At 42.3% G+C, this 16,950-nt stretch overlaps 3 non-coding genes across 3 annotated transcripts; all 3 read right to left on the reverse strand.

Moving 5' to 3' along the window:
• Positions 1–8,655: 8,655 nt before the first annotated feature.
• TRNAQ-CUG (transfer RNA glutamine (anticodon CUG)) lies at positions 8,656–8,727 on the reverse strand. The gene has a single exon. It is a non-coding gene; the product is annotated as a tRNA-Gln (tRNA).
• A 1,733-nt stretch (positions 8,728–10,460) lies between these two features.
• Positions 10,461–10,548, reverse strand: TRNAY-GUA (transfer RNA tyrosine (anticodon GUA)). The gene is given in 2 exon segments: positions 10,461–10,496; positions 10,512–10,548. It is a non-coding gene; the product is annotated as a tRNA-Tyr (tRNA).
• Positions 10,549–13,197: 2,649 nt separating this feature from the next.
• TRNAQ-UUG (transfer RNA glutamine (anticodon UUG)) lies at positions 13,198–13,269 on the reverse strand. The gene has a single exon. It is a non-coding gene; the product is annotated as a tRNA-Gln (tRNA).
• Positions 13,270–16,950: the final 3,681 nt, after the last annotated feature.

Consider the following 16,950-nt stretch of genomic DNA (forward strand, 5'->3'; position numbering starts at 1 on the left):
AGATAGATCGATAGACATAATAGAATAGATAGATAGATAGATAGATAGATAGATAGATTGATAGATCAATCGATAGATATAATAGAATAGATAGATAGATTGATTGATAGATATCATAGAATAGATAGATTGATCGATAGATATAATAGAATAGATAGATAGATAGATAGATAGATAGATAGATAGATAGATAGATCGATAGACATAATAGAATAGATAGATAGATAGATAGATTGATAGATCAATCGATAGATATAATAGAATAGATAGATAGATAGATTGATTGATAGATATAATAGAATAGATAGATCGATCGATCGATAGATATAATAGAATAGATAGATCAATCGATAGATATAATAGAATAGATAGATAGATAGATAGATAGATAGATAGATAGATCAATCGATAGATATAATAGAATAGATATATAGATAGATAGAGCGATAGATATAATAGAATAGATAGATAGATTGATTGATAGATATAATAGAATAGATAGATTGATCGATCGATAGATATAATAGAATAGATAGATAGATAGATTGATTGATAGATATAATAGAATAGATAGATCGATCGATCGATAGATATAATAGAATAGATAGATCAATCGATAGATATAATAGAATAGATAGATAGATAGATAGATAGATAGATAGATCAATCGATAGATATAATAGAATAGATATATAGATAGATAGATCGATAGATATAATAGAATAGATAGATAGATTGATTGATAGATATAATAGAATAGATAGATTGATCGATCGATAGATATAATAGAATAGATAGATAGATAGATAGATCAATCAATAGATATAATAGAATAGATAGATAGATCGATCGATAGATATAATAGAATAGATAGATAGATAGATTGATAGATATAATAGAATAGATAGATCGATCGATAGATATAATAGGATAGATAGATAGATAGATCGATCGATAGATATAATAGATATAATAGATTAGATAGATAGATAGATAGATAGAATAGATCTATCTATCTATCTATCTATCTATCTATCTATCTATCTATCTATCTATCATTACAATATCCGTACAATTGTGAGGGTTTACATATACTTTAATGCTATTGACAGACTGCATCATATTCACTATATTGACAAACGTATTGGTCGGCCTGCCTTTCCAGGCACATGAACTTTAATGGCCCCCCAGTCTTAGTCCGTAGGGTTCAATATTGAGTTGGCCCGCCCTTTGCAGTTATAACAGCTTCAACTCTTCTGGGAAGGTCAGGACCAGTCAAGTTCCTCCACCCCAAACTGGCTCCTCCATGTCTTTATGGACCTTGCTTTGTGCACTGGTGTGCAGTCATGTTGGAACAGGAAGGGGCCATCCCCAAACTCTTCCCACAAAGTTGGGAGCATGAAATCATCCAAAATGTCACCTTAAGAGTTCCCTTCACTGGAACTAGGGGGCCAAGCCCAACCCCTGAAAAGCAACCCCACACCATAATCCCCCCTTTACACTTGGCACAATGCAGTCAGGTAAGTACCATTCTCCTGGCAACTAACAAACCCAGACACATCCATCGGATTGCCAGACAGAGAAGCGTGACTGGTCACTCCAGAGAACACGTCTCTACTGCTCTAAAGTCCAGTGGCTGCATGCTTTACACCACTGCATTCGACGCTTTGCATTGCACTTGGGGATGTATGGCCATGTTTTAAAGTACACTGCTAGATAGTAAGGATAACTTTTATAGATTTAATAATTTTAAAGCAAACTATATATTGTGAGTGATAAAGAAAAAAAAAATGTTCTTCAACCTGGACTCACACCAGCAACCTTAGGATTTCTGCATGACGTTCCACTACAGGCCTTCACCCTACCGGCTGACCTATCAACAGTTGGAAGCAGGGGCAGTGCTAGGCTATTTTGTGCCCTAGGCAAGACCAGCTATTTGCACCCCCCCAAAAAAAATAAAATAAATAAATACCGTATATATATATATATACTGTATATGTATATATATATATATATATATATATATATATATATATATATAATTTTTTTTAAATAAAACAGTAGAAAATATTAAATCAACAAAACATGAAACTGCTAAATTTCTTTTAATTTGCAAAAGTAAGTGCCATAATATGCCACCAGCACCAATATTAAAGACACAATCAATGTCCCGGATGGACTGCATCTTTTGCTGGCAGTGGCAGGGTGACAGTTGCAGTGAGTGGAGGATGATGGGTCCACACTCAGGCAGATCCCAGATTGGAATTCTCCAGGCAATGGGGGGCAATAAAATGCTGTGACAGCAGACAGCTGAACTGAGTGATCTCACACAGTGACAGATCCGACACAACACAACACCACCGACACTGACACAGATCAGAATGTACTAGAAAAGCAGGCTGTGGGATCGTGATGATGTCATCACTTACAGACACATTGCACATGTGATGGATGGCCAGCCAGTGGGGTCACACTCACACAGACATGAGGCATCAGAGTCAGAAAAATTTTAGTAATAGAAAAAGAGTTATGATGCGTTGGCCGGGAATCAAAAGCAGGACAACTGCTTGGAAGGCAGCTATGATCACCACTATACCACCCAGGGGTGTATTTACCACAAGGCATCTGCCTAGGGTGGCATTTTTCATGGGGGCAGCACTGCCCCTCAGATGAAGGAAAGGAAGAAGGGACACACGCAGCATGGAATCCTGGTGGGTTCTAAGAGAGGTTGCAGGTTTCATGACAGTGTATGCACAGCCCGACTCTCATTCCCGGGGATGTCCAGAGCTGTGAAGGTGTCTTTCTCTCGCCATGGGGGATGGTGGCCAGTGTATGGGGGGCAATGGTAGTGGAAGGCTCTCTCGGGTGGGAGTCATGGGTGTTGTTTTTCAATGTCAGGCTCTCTCTGCGGGGGGGGGGGTGCCAATTATTGTGTTGCCTAGGGCAGCACAAAACCTAAATACACCACTGATACCACCAACACAATTTAGAACATCACAAGGTTCATTGAATCACCACAGGGCTAAAACACATATCAATGTATCATCTGTTTGGCAGTTTTCTAAAATTTTCCTTGGATTTCTTTTGGCTCAGAAATGTCAATACCGATTTTTGATTTGTGCCCATTAGTCCTCATGCACACAGATTGGATAGCGGTCCCTTGCACTAGGAAATATAGGAAATAGCATTGTTGAGGTACCTTGGTGGCGGACTTAACCACTTGCCTACTGAGGCAGTTTTTTGCACACATGTTAACATCTACATTATTTCCAATAAATTACAGTAAACCCACAAAAAAAAATATATTTTCTGACAGCAGAGACCCTGGAGAATAAAGTGGTGGTAGTTTCACTATTCTTATGACACACAATAATACTGTCATGCCTAGTGTGGTCAGGCTTTAATAGGAAAGCAGAGGGACTGGCGGGAACATCAGGGAATTCACACAAAGGAAGCAATACAAAGAGAACAGGAGACTTTTTCATACAAGTACATGGGACAGCAGGCACATCTCAGGGATGGGAAATGTTTGTTGTACATATTTTTTATTATTATTATTATTATTACATCGAGTTTATATAGCGCCAAAGGGTTTGCTCAGCGCTGTACAGTAGGGGGGGGGGACAATACATGGCACAGTACAACAATAACAAACAACGTACGAGGGGTAAGAGGGCCCTACTCTTTCGAGCTTACAATCTAGGAGGGAGGGGGTAAAGGTACAGTAGGAAGTGGCTGGGGGGGATGAGGGGTGGGAGGAAAGAGGGAGAATGGCCGTTAGGTGAGGGTGGGGTAGGCTTCCCTGAAGAGATGGGTTTTGAGGGAGCGCCTGAATGTGAGGAGGGAAGGCGAAAGTCTGATGGATTGGGGCAGTGAGTTCCAGAGGATGGGGGAGGACCTGGAGAAGTCCTGCAGTCGTGCATGGGAGGAGGAGACCAGGGAGCAGGATAGAAGGAGGTCCTGTGAGGAGCGAAGGGTACGGGTAGGGCGGTACTTGGGGATCAGGTTGGTGAGGTAGTCAGGGGCAGTGTTGTAATTGGCTTTGTAGGTCAGGGTTAGGAGTTTTAAAGTGCATTGTTAGATAATTAGGATCAGATTTAATAATTTGAAAATTATCTGTAAATGGTGATCATAGAAAAAGAAAAACTGCGTTGGCCGGGAATCGAACCCAGGTCAACTGCTTGGAAGGCAGCTATGCTCACCACTATACCACCAACGCTTAATGAAGAAAGAAAAGACATGCACATATCACCAATGTGTGGTGTGAGTCAAAACACAGATTGTGGTCTGTGTGGGTAGGTTTCCCGGAGACCTCCCTGCCCAAGTCAGCCCCTTCCTTGCCTTGGAAGACGCCGTCCAAAAGGGCTCATTTGCTATTCAGTGCCTCTTCCCGTGTACACTTGATGTATTGGTCCACTGACTTGATGCGTTCACTAAAAGCTTGTGTTTCTGATGCTCTAATCTTGACCCAAGTATAATCCACATGCCTTAACAAACGACTTGGTCTTTTCCCCGTGGAACAATTCAAGGCTCTCTTCTCCAGCTGCTCCATGCACAGGTTAGCTATAATAGGAAATACAAGTGATCCCATGGCACCGCCGTGTTTCTGTCTGTAAAAGTCATTGGGGTACTTACAGGGGCGGATTGACAACTCATGGGGCCCCCGGGCAATAGGGGATCATGGGGCCCCTGTGTCCTTGCCCAAACTCAAAAAAGCCTATGAAAAAGGTACCAGGGGCATCTCATGGGGCCCCCTACTGACCCTGGGCCCTCGGGCAGTGCCCGAGTTTCCAAATGGTCAGTCCGCCCCTGGGTACTTAAAATAGGTGAGGTTGAGACAAGGTACCAGCAATGAATGCACTTGGTCAGGCTTGAGTTCTTTTTGGCTGGCAAGAGTCTTACCTCATTTCAGATGTTTCCCAGAGTCTCAATTGTCGCCAACGTGCGCACCAGAGACTGACGCAGTCCTCCATTTTGTTAAGAATCTCCATGTTGTCCCTCACTTTTCCCCCTTTCCTCTCTGTTAATCCACAGGGACATTTGTGTGTTGGAAGGGTCACAGGCAGGCTAGAGCCAGCAGGGAGCCCAGAGCTATAAAACACCTCTCTGGGCCTAGCTGTCCAAAGAACCTGTGCAATTTAACACCTCGTATAAGATAAGGCAAGCTTTCCCCAGTGTTCAAAGAACATTCCAAGGAAACACGACCAGATAACCTTTGTTAAAATCCATTTTTCCCCTATGTCTCAGATCTTGGAATATGAGAGATTTACATAAAAAACCAGACATATGTTCAGATTGGCTAAGAGAAGACAAACAATTTGATGGGTCACTCGCCTTGTCTTGAATACATAGGAAAGCCGAAAAATAGATCTCGTGAACTGTTCAGTGTATAATTTTTATAATTCATATCTAATCAATCCTCAGACGTGTCTGCATAATAATCTACCCGTGGGTGGAATGTCACTTGTGCAGATGGAAAGTTATGGGCCAAAATAATAGATATGGGAGATTTTGGCTCTAGTTGAGGTATCCGCCCATCCTCCACGCCCTAAACGGGGTATTGGTCCTTGACTTCAGAGACACCCCCTGCTGGGGAACTACAAAATGGGCTGTCAGGCCTAAGAGAGTTGAGTTGAAGACGTCTCCCATTTTAACATCAGTACCACCTAGGGAGACCCGTGCCCTTTCACTCTGAAACTTGGATATGCTAACCCAGGACTTTGGCAAGTACCTTAACCCTTTCACCTCTCTGATATCTCTTTGCTGTGCTGTTAGTCTCTGTATATTTATATACATATCTTAGTTACATCTTTTTCTGTAAATATTTTTATTGCACCTGTTTGACCTTTTAGTAATAAATCTTTCCTTCTGAAAGTGTTGAACTGTTTCTATAGTGCTTTATTGCAATTTATGTATTCCTGCCTCTAAAGAGAACGCTACCGTGTTTGTTTAACCCTCTGTAAAACCGGCCTGCGGTGACCGTTATACAGACAATTATCAACCATTATAGTGTTATTGCTGGTATAGCCAAGTTTCCTCTTTCTCTGTACAAAAAGGAGGTGGTGAAGGGTTAATTGTGTAATTAACCTGACCCAGTAACAAGCGCTCAGGCTGCCAGTACATAGATTGTGGTCCAATTAGCTGGAAAATCATTGTACAGGGTGCAGCTGGGTGTGTCAATGTTACGCACGTGACATTTAGATCGGCTAGTCCTTCGGTCACGAGTTTGGTGAGAAGGACTGGGGTCTGACGCCACGATCGTCACATATTGGTGACAGCGATCATGGGATCGTCGCATATTGGTGGCAGCGATCTTGCGTCCGTCATATCAATAGCCTCTGCAAAGTGTATACAAGTGAAAAGGCCTATGACATTATGGGACATGATTGTTTCTTCTGGCTCCAACTTCAGTCTATTCCTTGTTGACAAATTATTTAGCATTCTTCAAAATGGTGCAATATGGTGCCAGTTGAGGGTGTTAGAATGGTAGCCAGATACAGATGTTGTCTGCGACAGAGTTAATTCTTTGGGAATCAGTGGTTGAAATGCCTGAACCTTGTTCCTGGATAATGCTGTACCCAATGCAAGATAATGCAAGCCCGTTAAAGCATGAGGCTGGAGCCTTTTGGGATGCTGAAGAATATTTCTTCGCAACACAACTCGCGATGAGATCTCCAGTGTCATGCTTCCTCCTCCAACCAACATACCTGGCCCAACACCACGCTCAACACTTTCCTGCTTCGACACTGTTACCACCAAGGAAATTACCAAACTCCTTTCCAAGGCTCAATTCACCACCTGTCCCCTGGACCCTGTCCCCTCACGATTATTGCAGCCTCCTTCCTACTCTATCCTAAACTCTCTAACCCATATCTTCAACCTCTCACTCTCCATGGGCACCTTTCCCTCCCCGCTCAAACATGCACTGGTTACCCCATACCTAAAAAACCCTTGCTGGACCCCACCTGTTTGAATAAATTAAGACCCATCTCCCTGCTCTTGTTTGCCTCCAAGCTTCTCTAGCGCCTTGTTCGCAACCCTATGGACTGCTACCTTACCGACAACAACCTTCCTGATCCGCCCACAACATTCCACTGAAACTGCCCTACTAAACCTCACTAATGACCTACTAACTGCTAAATCCAATGTCAATTACTTCATACTCCATACTCCTAGACCTTTCCGCTGCCTTTGACACAGTCGACCACCCGCTTCTCTTCAGTAAACTCCACTCCATTGGCCTCCCTGACTAGCCTCTCCCATCCTCTGGAACTCCCTACTACAGTATGTCCGGTCAGCCCCCACCCTGTTGGCCTTTAGGCGATCTTTGAAAACTCACTTATTCAGGGAAGCCTACCCCACCTCCACCTAAGAACTGTACTTGAGCTACCTCCATCAGAACATCACCTACAGCTATCACCTCTTGTATCACCTCCCCCTTTCTTTAGATTGTAAGCTCCATGAGCAGAGCCCTCCTATTCCTTCTGTACTGAAATGTACTGAAATTGTGTTGTCCCTTATATTGTAAAGCGCTCCGCAAACTGTTGGCGCTATATAAATCCTGTATAATAATAATATTTCCACAGTTGTCGCTAAGCCAAGACATCTTAGGTACTTTCTTCAAGGACCTGGAGCCCTCGGGTCTTTTGTCAAGGCAGCTTTTCTATTTTAAACTGAATGGATTGTTTTACATTGTGAATAAATAAGTAAATGAATAAACAAAAAAAGACAGAAAAATAAATGTGTTTTTCTTCATTTCTGTTATAAATGTTTGTAAAGAAATAATCTTTCTTCATAAATTTAGGCCAAAATGTATTGTGCTCCATTTCTTTGGTGAAAATAACCCAAATCAGTGTATATTATTTAGTCTATAGGAAAGTTATAGAGATATGGGATATATATCTGAAAACTGATCAATCCTGATGTACTGATGGCCGGTCTCATTTCTTGAGGCCCAAAAATGTCAGAACAGTACAGATATCCAACCAAATGACCCCTTTTTGGAAAGTAGACAGTCCATCAGAGTTGACCACTTACAAAAGAATTCCCCTTACAACAGACTCCCCACTTACATCAGAGTCTAGAAACACTTGTTTTCCGACAGTAATATTTTTAGAGTCGCAGACCCATAACATGGATGCTTTGTATGAGTGTCAGAATTCCTTCTCCTTCTCTATGTTTTCCAGGTCTGTAACTCAGGAAAGCAGCATCTGTTGATGACAGTCATAAGTAATGTAAAAATACACTTCATGACGGAAAGAAGAGCTGTAGTAAAATCTGTCTGTGCCTCTACATCAGGGAATTGAACCTCGGTCTCAATCTTTTTACCATTCTTTTTTTTTCTTCACACAAATAGAGCTTTTTCTAAGCACCACTAGGGCTTAGGTTTTTTGCAATATATGCAAGAACAATGCAAACATTTTTTTTTAAAAAACAAGCTATATAGTGTTAGTGATAAAGGAAAAAAATGTTCTTCAAAATGGACAAAAAACAAACTGTCCAAATGACAGATTTCAAACTGATTGTTCTTCTAGTGTATGGGCACTATTAGGGTTCTTACTTCCATATTAGCCTGTTAGACAAACCAACCAACCAGAAAGTTGGTGGACATCTTATTTTCTAAATTTATTCTTAGTTTCTTCTACCTGTAAAAGAAGGTCCCACCGAGATTTGAACTCGGATCGCTGGATTCAGAGTCCAGAGTGCTAACCATTACACCATGGAACCCTTCATATCTCTAAGCACAGGAGGAGACTCCAATAATGATGGGGAGGGAGTGCTGAGAAATCACACAAATTTATGCTGGATCACACATTCCTATGAGCAGTCATAATTCTTACAGCACATGTCCATAACAGTGTATGTTTGGTGGCAACTTTGTGTCTGTATACAGGGGATCTGACTACTAAACCCACCCCACTGATGGACACTTCTCTTACACAAACTGGAAAAACAAAACATCTCCTGACACAATCACACAATAAAACTGTCTTAACATTTAGGTTACCCCAACATTTCCTATTCCTGATATGTGCCTGCTGTACCATGTATGTGTAGGAAAAAGTCTCCTGTCCCCCCCAAAGTACCTTGTCCCCATGTTGATGGGGGCAAGGGCCTCTTCCCCACAACCGTGGCCTGTGGTTGGGGGGTCTGTAGGTGGGGGGGATTATCAGCTTATCAATGGGGCCACCAGACCCCTATGTGAATGAGTATGCCGTACATGGTACCTTTACCCTTTCCCAAAAACAAAGTGTAGTGCAGTGGTTCTCAACCTTCCTAATGCCGCGACCCTTTAATACAGTTCCTCATGTTGTGGTGATCCCCAACCATAAAATTATTTACCCAGTAATTATAATTCATGAAGTGTTGTTTTACTTCCAATACTGCTGCTTTCAACACAGTAGCTGCTTTCAACACAGCAGCTGCTTTCTACACAGTAGCTGCTCTTTACACATTGGAAATATGTGTTTTCCAATGGTCTTAGGTGACCCCTGTGAAAGGGTCGTTCGACCCCCAAAGGGGTCGTGACCCATAGGTTGAGAACCATTGGTGTAGTGTAAAAGGAGACAGTCTTTGACAAGACCTTTATTAAAAATAAGAATGAAAAAAATGTCCCCCAAACTAGATGTAACGTCCTTAGAAAATCAGTAGCACCTTCTTTTTATTCTACTGGTCATGTGCTTTCACAAAATGTTTAGTCTGGGGGGTCTTTTACAAACTCTGAAAGCTGCATGGGAAAAATGAAAAGCTACAGATTTTTAGAGAAAGTTGGTCATTTATAGTTTTTGTGTACGTTTGATTTTCACAACTTCACAAAAAGGCGCAATTAAGAATTTTCAAACATTTGATATTTTCTAACTTATGTTTTTATATTTGCATGACGTTCCTTGACAGTCCTCTATCAATGGAGCTGAGCCATTGAAAGAGCAGAGCCACCAGCAGGGGGTCACTACTTACACTATTAATCTGTTATAAATATCTATGTTTTAAAGTACACTGTCAGATAGTAAGGATCACTTTTATAGATTTAATAATTTTAAAACAAACTATATAGTGTGAGTGATGAATGAAAAAAAAATGTTCTTCAAGCTGGACAGCACCCTAAGGATTCCTGGATGATGTTCCACTACAGGCCTTCACTCTACCAGCTGACCTGTCAAAAGGAGCGAACAACAGTTGGAAGGCATATCACTTATAAATTAAAATTATACAAAATAAATTCTAAAGTTTTGGTGAGAAAAGAAAAAATCGTCTTTTTTTGTGAAGAAACAAATCCAGGTCAAATGCTTATTAAAGGCATTTATGATCACCAAGATATCCACCAATAGATCCAATAATATAAAATGGTAGATCTTTCACGTGTTTACTTCAGAGAAAAAATAAAAATAGTAAAATAAAATAAAAGTGAGCATGCATGGAATCTTGCCAGCTTCTAGCTATGGTGAAAGAAAAAAAAAGTGTCCTTCGAGCCGGAATTGAACCAGCGACCTAAGGATGCCTGCATCTTTCCTCTACAGTCCTCCGCTCTACCAGCTGAGCTATCGAAGGAGCTGAATACCCTGTAGGTGTCACTGCTTACAGAATTATATTTTACATTCCTATGTATTTGAATCCTAGCACACTGGGTTTAAAAAATGCTGCAGACTCCTGTAGAAGCAGCTCTGTGTGTCCATGCACATTAGGGAATTTACAGGCATATTTTCACAGGAGCATTTAGAGGCAGAAAAAAAACAGATGCTGCTTTCCTGAGTTACAGACCTGGAAAACGTAGAGAAGGAGAAGGAATTCTGACACTCATACAAAGCATCCATGTAATGGGTCTGTGACCTATATTGGTGTCGGACAACAAGCATTTCTAGATTCTGATGTACAGTATCTCCCAGAAGTGAGTCCACATTTTTGTAAATATTTGATTCTATCTTTTCATGTGACAACACTGAAGAAATGACACTTTGCTAAAATGTAAAGTAACAAGTGTACAGCTTGAACATGTAACATGTTCCAAAGGTGAACTTTCCTTTGAGTTGTTCAGGTTGGAGGGGTCCACTGAGGGCTTTTTAAATATGGGAGTGATCTGTGTATGCTTTTGGGGGGGAGGGGAAGGTGCCAGTAGAGAGGGAGAGATTGTGAGTGAGCATAGAATAGAAGAAGAGGGTGACCATAATAGTTGTGAGGGAACAGGATCCAGGGGACAATTGGTTAGGTGGGCATCTTAGAGAACAGGATCCAGGGGACAATTGGTTAGGTGGGCATCTGAGGGAACAGGATCCAGGGGACAACTGGTTAGGTGGGCATCTGAGGGAACAGGATCCAGGAGACAACTGGTTGGGTGGGCATCTGAGGGAACAGGATCCAGGGGACAACTGGTTAGGTGGGATACTGAGGGAACAGGATCCAGGGGACAACTGGTTAGGTGGGCGTCTGAGGTAACATGATCCAGGGGACAACTGGTTAGGTGGGCATCTGAGAGAACAGGATCCAGGGGACAATTGGTTAGGTAGGCATCTGAGGGAACAAGATCAAGAGGGGCATCTGAGAACAGTTTTGTAATCTCTTCAGTAGTAGCCAGGTCAAAAGAGGAAAGTGTTGACTGTGCTGTTGGACAAGGTGTGTTAAGTAGGGGAAGATATCTGTACAATGGAGGTGTCTTCATGTATTGCATCAATCTTGTATTTGAAGTAATTGGCAATCTCTTGGGCAGTGAGTGAGTTACTGGGTAAAGAGGTGGGGAACAAAACAGAGAGTTTAAGGTAGCAAAGAGCCGACGAGGACTGGATGACAAGGTATTAATAAGAGAGATAAAATAGGTTTGTTTGGCAGCATGGAGGCAGGAATTGAATTTTAGGAGGTCAGATCTACATAGGATGAAGTCCTTCAGGGATTTGGTTTTATGCCACAAGAGCACGATAATGTCTCTTGAGATTGCTGTTGTTAGTTTGCCAGGATTGTAATGGTTGGGGCCTGATTCTTCATGTAGTTAGAGGAGCAAGTTCGTCCAGTGAAGATGAAAGTGAACTGTTGTAGATAGATGTGGCCAGGTTAGGACAGGAAAGGGGAGAGTAGTGTCAATAGGTGTCAGTAGGACAGAGGATGGTGTCAGTAGAGCAACAATATGCTCAAAGCTTTCAACATAAAAATAAAAACAAACATGTAAATAGAAGGTCCCTCTGAAATTTGAACTGGGATTGCTGGATGGAGAGTCCAGATTGCTTACCATTAGACCATTGAACCCTTTGCGCCATGCTGTTCAGGAGGAATATAGACACTTCTGTAAGGTTGTTGTGGACATGTAGATGAATGACATAAATATACACGGTGTATTACAGATGTTTCCATCTAAATTGTTATAGCTGATATTCAGAATAGTGTGTGTATCCTTTTAGAAAACAAATGGTGGCAGCTTTGTGTGTGTATACAGGTTATCTGCCAAGTAAACCCACCCCAGTGATGGTCACTTCTGTTACAGAGTGCTAACCATTATACCATGGAACCCTTGCGAGGTGTTTATTTGGTGAAGTCTAGAGAATCCTGTGATATTGAAGAGAGAGAGCTGGTTAATTACTTGGTGACTGCCTACCCTCAGTTATACTGTGGCAGAGTGGCCCCACTGCGCTGGAGCCCAGATCACATACATGTACGTGATCTGGTTCTTCTGGGTAGGTGCATGAGCGTGCTTACCTGCCAACCCAGCTGTACTGCCATTCGCTCCATCACTTGCTGATCAATAGGTGCCGGCCAATGATTAAGGCCAGAAGCCGCTGATCGGCTCAGTGAATGACAGAAGAGAACCCTGTGTTGGGAACTGACCAATCATTCTGGTTTTCTACAGGATAATATCTCCAAAGTAGAGATTCTCTTTGGTCAATGCTGACCAATGAGCTCCTGCCATTGCAAGCAATATGCGGCTTTACCTCCTCCAGTGCCCGTTTATGAAGTTTCAAAGTGTCGGTCTGTTACACCAGCTGGAGAGGACATCAGAAGATGAGGAACATATAAGGGGTATGCAGTTGACACTATAGTCATGTAACAGGAATGGCCATAGAATGGCACTTTTTTTGAAGGCTAAAAACACAACCATGGCATTGAAATTTAGTTTTTTTTCTTCTTTTGACTTTTACGTTAGAAAACTGCTGTCTTTAGTAGTATATGCAAAGCTTCAACATTAAAAAGGACAAATCAAGCAACTACAAATAAGAAAGGTTCCACCGAGATTTGAACTCAGATTGCTGGATTCAAAGTCCAGAGTGCTAACCATTACACCATGGAACCTGTGCAAGGTGCCACTTTGGTGGAGTCTAGAGAATCATGTGATATTGAAGTGAGAGAGCAGGTTTAACACTTGGTGACTGCCACCCTCAGTTATACTGTGGCAGAGTGACCCCACTGCGCTGGGGCTCAGATCCCATACATGTACATGATCTGGTTCTTCTGAGTAGGGGCGTGAGTGTGTACCGCCATTCGCTCCATCACATGCTGATCAGTAGGTGCCGGGCCAATGATTAAAGCCGGAAGCCACTAATCAGCTCAGCGAATGACAGAAGAGAGCCCTGTGTTAGGAAACCACACAGAGCTCTCAACAGACAGCAGTTATGTGCTGTTTCTTTTTTCCCTGCAAGGAGTAACAACCGGCACATTGCTTAGTGAATATGGTACAAAGTAAACATTGTTAGGCACACAGTTAAAGCGGAGCTCCAGTTTCCACAAAAAAAATTAAAAGTCAGCAGACACAAATCCTGTAGCTGCTGACTTTTAATATAAGGACACTTACCTGTCCAGGGATCCAGCGATGTCCTCACCCGAGATGATTCTTCAATCAGTTTGGGCACAGGAGCCGGAATTTTAGGTAAGGGAAACCGGCATAGAAGCCTTCCGCTTTTACAGTTCCCTACTGCGCATGCATGGGCCTACACTACGCTGTGTGACAGTCTTCTGGGACCTCTGTGTGTCACAGAGGGCTGTGAGGGGAAGGAGGATTGCCTCTGCGATCTTATCCAGAAGTGGAAGTGGGTACCAGCTCCACCCAAAAAAGTGCCAAATGTGGCAGTGGATGGGGGCAGTAGGCAAACATGCAGAACATCTCATTTTGGGTGAAGTTCCCCTTCTTTTGATTCTCTCTAAATGTTAACTCCTTCCCAGCCAGAGTCATTAATACAGTGACAATGTATATTATTAGTAGAGTTGGGCTCAATGTTGGAGTCAAATGTAAGTTTGATTGAACATCGGCTGTTGGTGAGTTCGCCAAACACACAAATGGTAAGGGTATTGTGAAAGCCATGATTGGCCAAAGCAATGCATCTGACCACAGGTCAGGTGCAATGCTTTGGCCAATCATAGCACAATGCACTGTGAGAGCCATGATTGGCCAAAGTCATGGTGGCTTTGGCCAATCATTGCTAAGTTCACACCCCACACTATATAAGGCTGCTTACACAGTATCCTTCTGTAGTGTGTTGCTGGAGCTTAGTGGAGTTAGAGGTGGGTTAGGAGAGTAGTGTAGTGTAGTGCTGTGTTGTGTAGAGCAGTGTAGTGGCGTCATTGAAGTGTCATCAGTGAGTTTTACAGCACTTCTGTGTCACCGTTGTTGCCATTTTTTTTTTTCTTTGTTAAATTTTTTTTTTAGATTTTTTTTATTTTTGCAGCATTAGATCCTGTTGCTGCATCATAAGTGTTCACCCTTCTGTGGTGCAGTTGTTCCTCCTTCTGCGTCAGTAGTGGCTTCCTTTTTTCTTTCTTAATTTTTTAAAATGTCATTTAATTAAATTTTTTTGCTGCAGCAGTAAAAATGTTTAGGGCATAATTGCTGTTCCCCCTCTGTGTCGCAGGTGTCCCTCTTTGTGCATCAGCAGTGGTTGCTTTTTTTTTTGGCTTTCTGAATTTTTTTTTTTTATTTAATTTAATTGTTTTTTGTTTGGCGCAGGAGCAGCAAAAACATTGAGGGCATAATTGCTGTTCCCCCTTCTGAGTCACAGGTGTTCCTCCTTCTGCATCAGCAGTGGTTCCCTTTTTTTTTATTGGACATTGCCGAAGACAGAGGGGAGAATAATCTCCACGAAGAAAAAACAAACAAAAAACAAATTAAAATAAAACAAAAAATACCTTAAATAAAGAAACAGCGTGGGTCCCCCCCAATCAATACCAAGTCTGGTAGGAAGGTTAGGAGGGACCACACAGTAATTTTTTTTTTTGTTGCTTAAAGTGCATAGGGTTCCCCCTAAAAGCCATACCGAACCCTTTAGTCCTGGTAGGACTGTTAAAGGGAACCCCACCCCCATACAAAAGCATGGGGTCCCCCCTAAATTCCTACCAGACCCTTGATATGAGCACAGACCTGACACGGCAGGAAAGGGGAAATGGGGGTGGGAGTTTGAGTTCCCCCATGGCTTATCAGGCCATCTGTCCTCGGCATACCGATGGGGACAAGGGCCTCTTCCCCACAAACCTGGCACTGTGTTTTTGGGGGTCTGCAGGCAGGGGGGCTCATTAGCATCAGGGTACCCCTTTACAGAGCCTTGAAAAAGTATTCATACCACTTGGAATTTTCCACAATTTCTCATGTTACAACCAAAAACGTAAATATATATATATTGGATGGAGAGCATCTGGGAACAGCAATTTTCAAGTCTGGCCACAGATTCTCCATTGGATTTGGGTCTGGACTGTGACTGGGCCATTCTAACACCTGAATATACTTTGATCTAAACCATTCCATTGTAGCTCTGGCTGGATGTTTCAGGTCATTGTCTTGCTGGAAGTTGAACCTCCTCCCCGGTCTCAAGTCTTTTGCAGACTCTAACAGGTTTTCTTCTAAGATTGCCCTGTATTTGGCTCCATCCATCTTCCCATCAACTCTGACCAGCTTCCCTGTCCCTGCTGAAGAAAAGCATCCTCACAACATGATGCTGCCACCACCATGTTTCAAGATGGGGATGGTGAGTTCAGGGTGATGTGCAGTGTTAGTTTTCCGCCACAGAAAGTGTTTTGCTTTTAGGCCAAAAAGTTAAATTTTGGTCTCCTCTGACCAGATCACCTTCTTCCATATGTTTGCTGTGTCCCCCACATGGCTTCTCGCAAAATGCAAATGGGATTTCTTATGCTTTTTCCTCAACAATGGTTTTCTTCTTGCCACTCTTCCATAAAGGCCAGATTTGTGGAGGTCACGACTAATAGTTGTCCTGTGGACAGAGTCACACACCTGAGCTGTGGATGTCTGCAGCTCCTCCAGAGTTCCCATGGGCCTCTTGGCTGCTTCTGATGAATGCTCTCCTTGCCTGGCCTGTCAGGTTAGGTGGACGGCCATGTCTTGGTAGGTTTAGCTATCAATAGTTACTAACAAAGTTTGTTCTGTTATGTTGATTACTTTTAATAGATTGATGAGATCCCTACTATCCTTGAGGAAGGCTTTCCCTTTGGTGGCTATATATTGGAGGAAATGATCAATGTACTCTCCCAACCTGGAATACAATGAATTGATGCCACTAATTATGGGTCTCCATGGGGCTTTCCCTTTGGTGGCTATATATTGGAAGAAATAATCAATGTACTCTCCCAACCTGGAATACAATGAATTGATGCCACTAATTATGGGTCTCCATGGGGCTTTCCCTTTGGTGGCTATATATTGGAGGAAATGATCAATGTACTCTTCCAACCTGGAATACAATAAATTGATGCCACTAATTATGGGTCTCCATGGGGGGTTAACTGGATATTTGTGGATCTTTGGAACCTGGTAGATTACCGGTATTTTGGGTACCTTAGGAATTAGATATTTGGCCTCTTTTTTATTCAAAATACTATCCTCGCTACCTTTTTTGATTAATTTTGTTAACTTGGCCTTTCATTTTCTAGTTGGTTCTCAACAGATCTGCTTTCCTGAGTTACACACCTGGAAAACGTAGGAGTAGGATTTCTGACACTCCTACAAAGCATCCATGTTATGGGTCTGTGACC

This window comes from Staurois parvus, unplaced genomic scaffold (assembly GCF_062004578.1).
Source record: "Staurois parvus isolate SC_StPar_1 unplaced genomic scaffold, SC_StPar_1.0 ptg000782l, whole genome shotgun sequence".
Lineage (NCBI taxonomy): Eukaryota > Metazoa > Chordata > Amphibia > Anura > Ranidae > Staurois > Staurois parvus.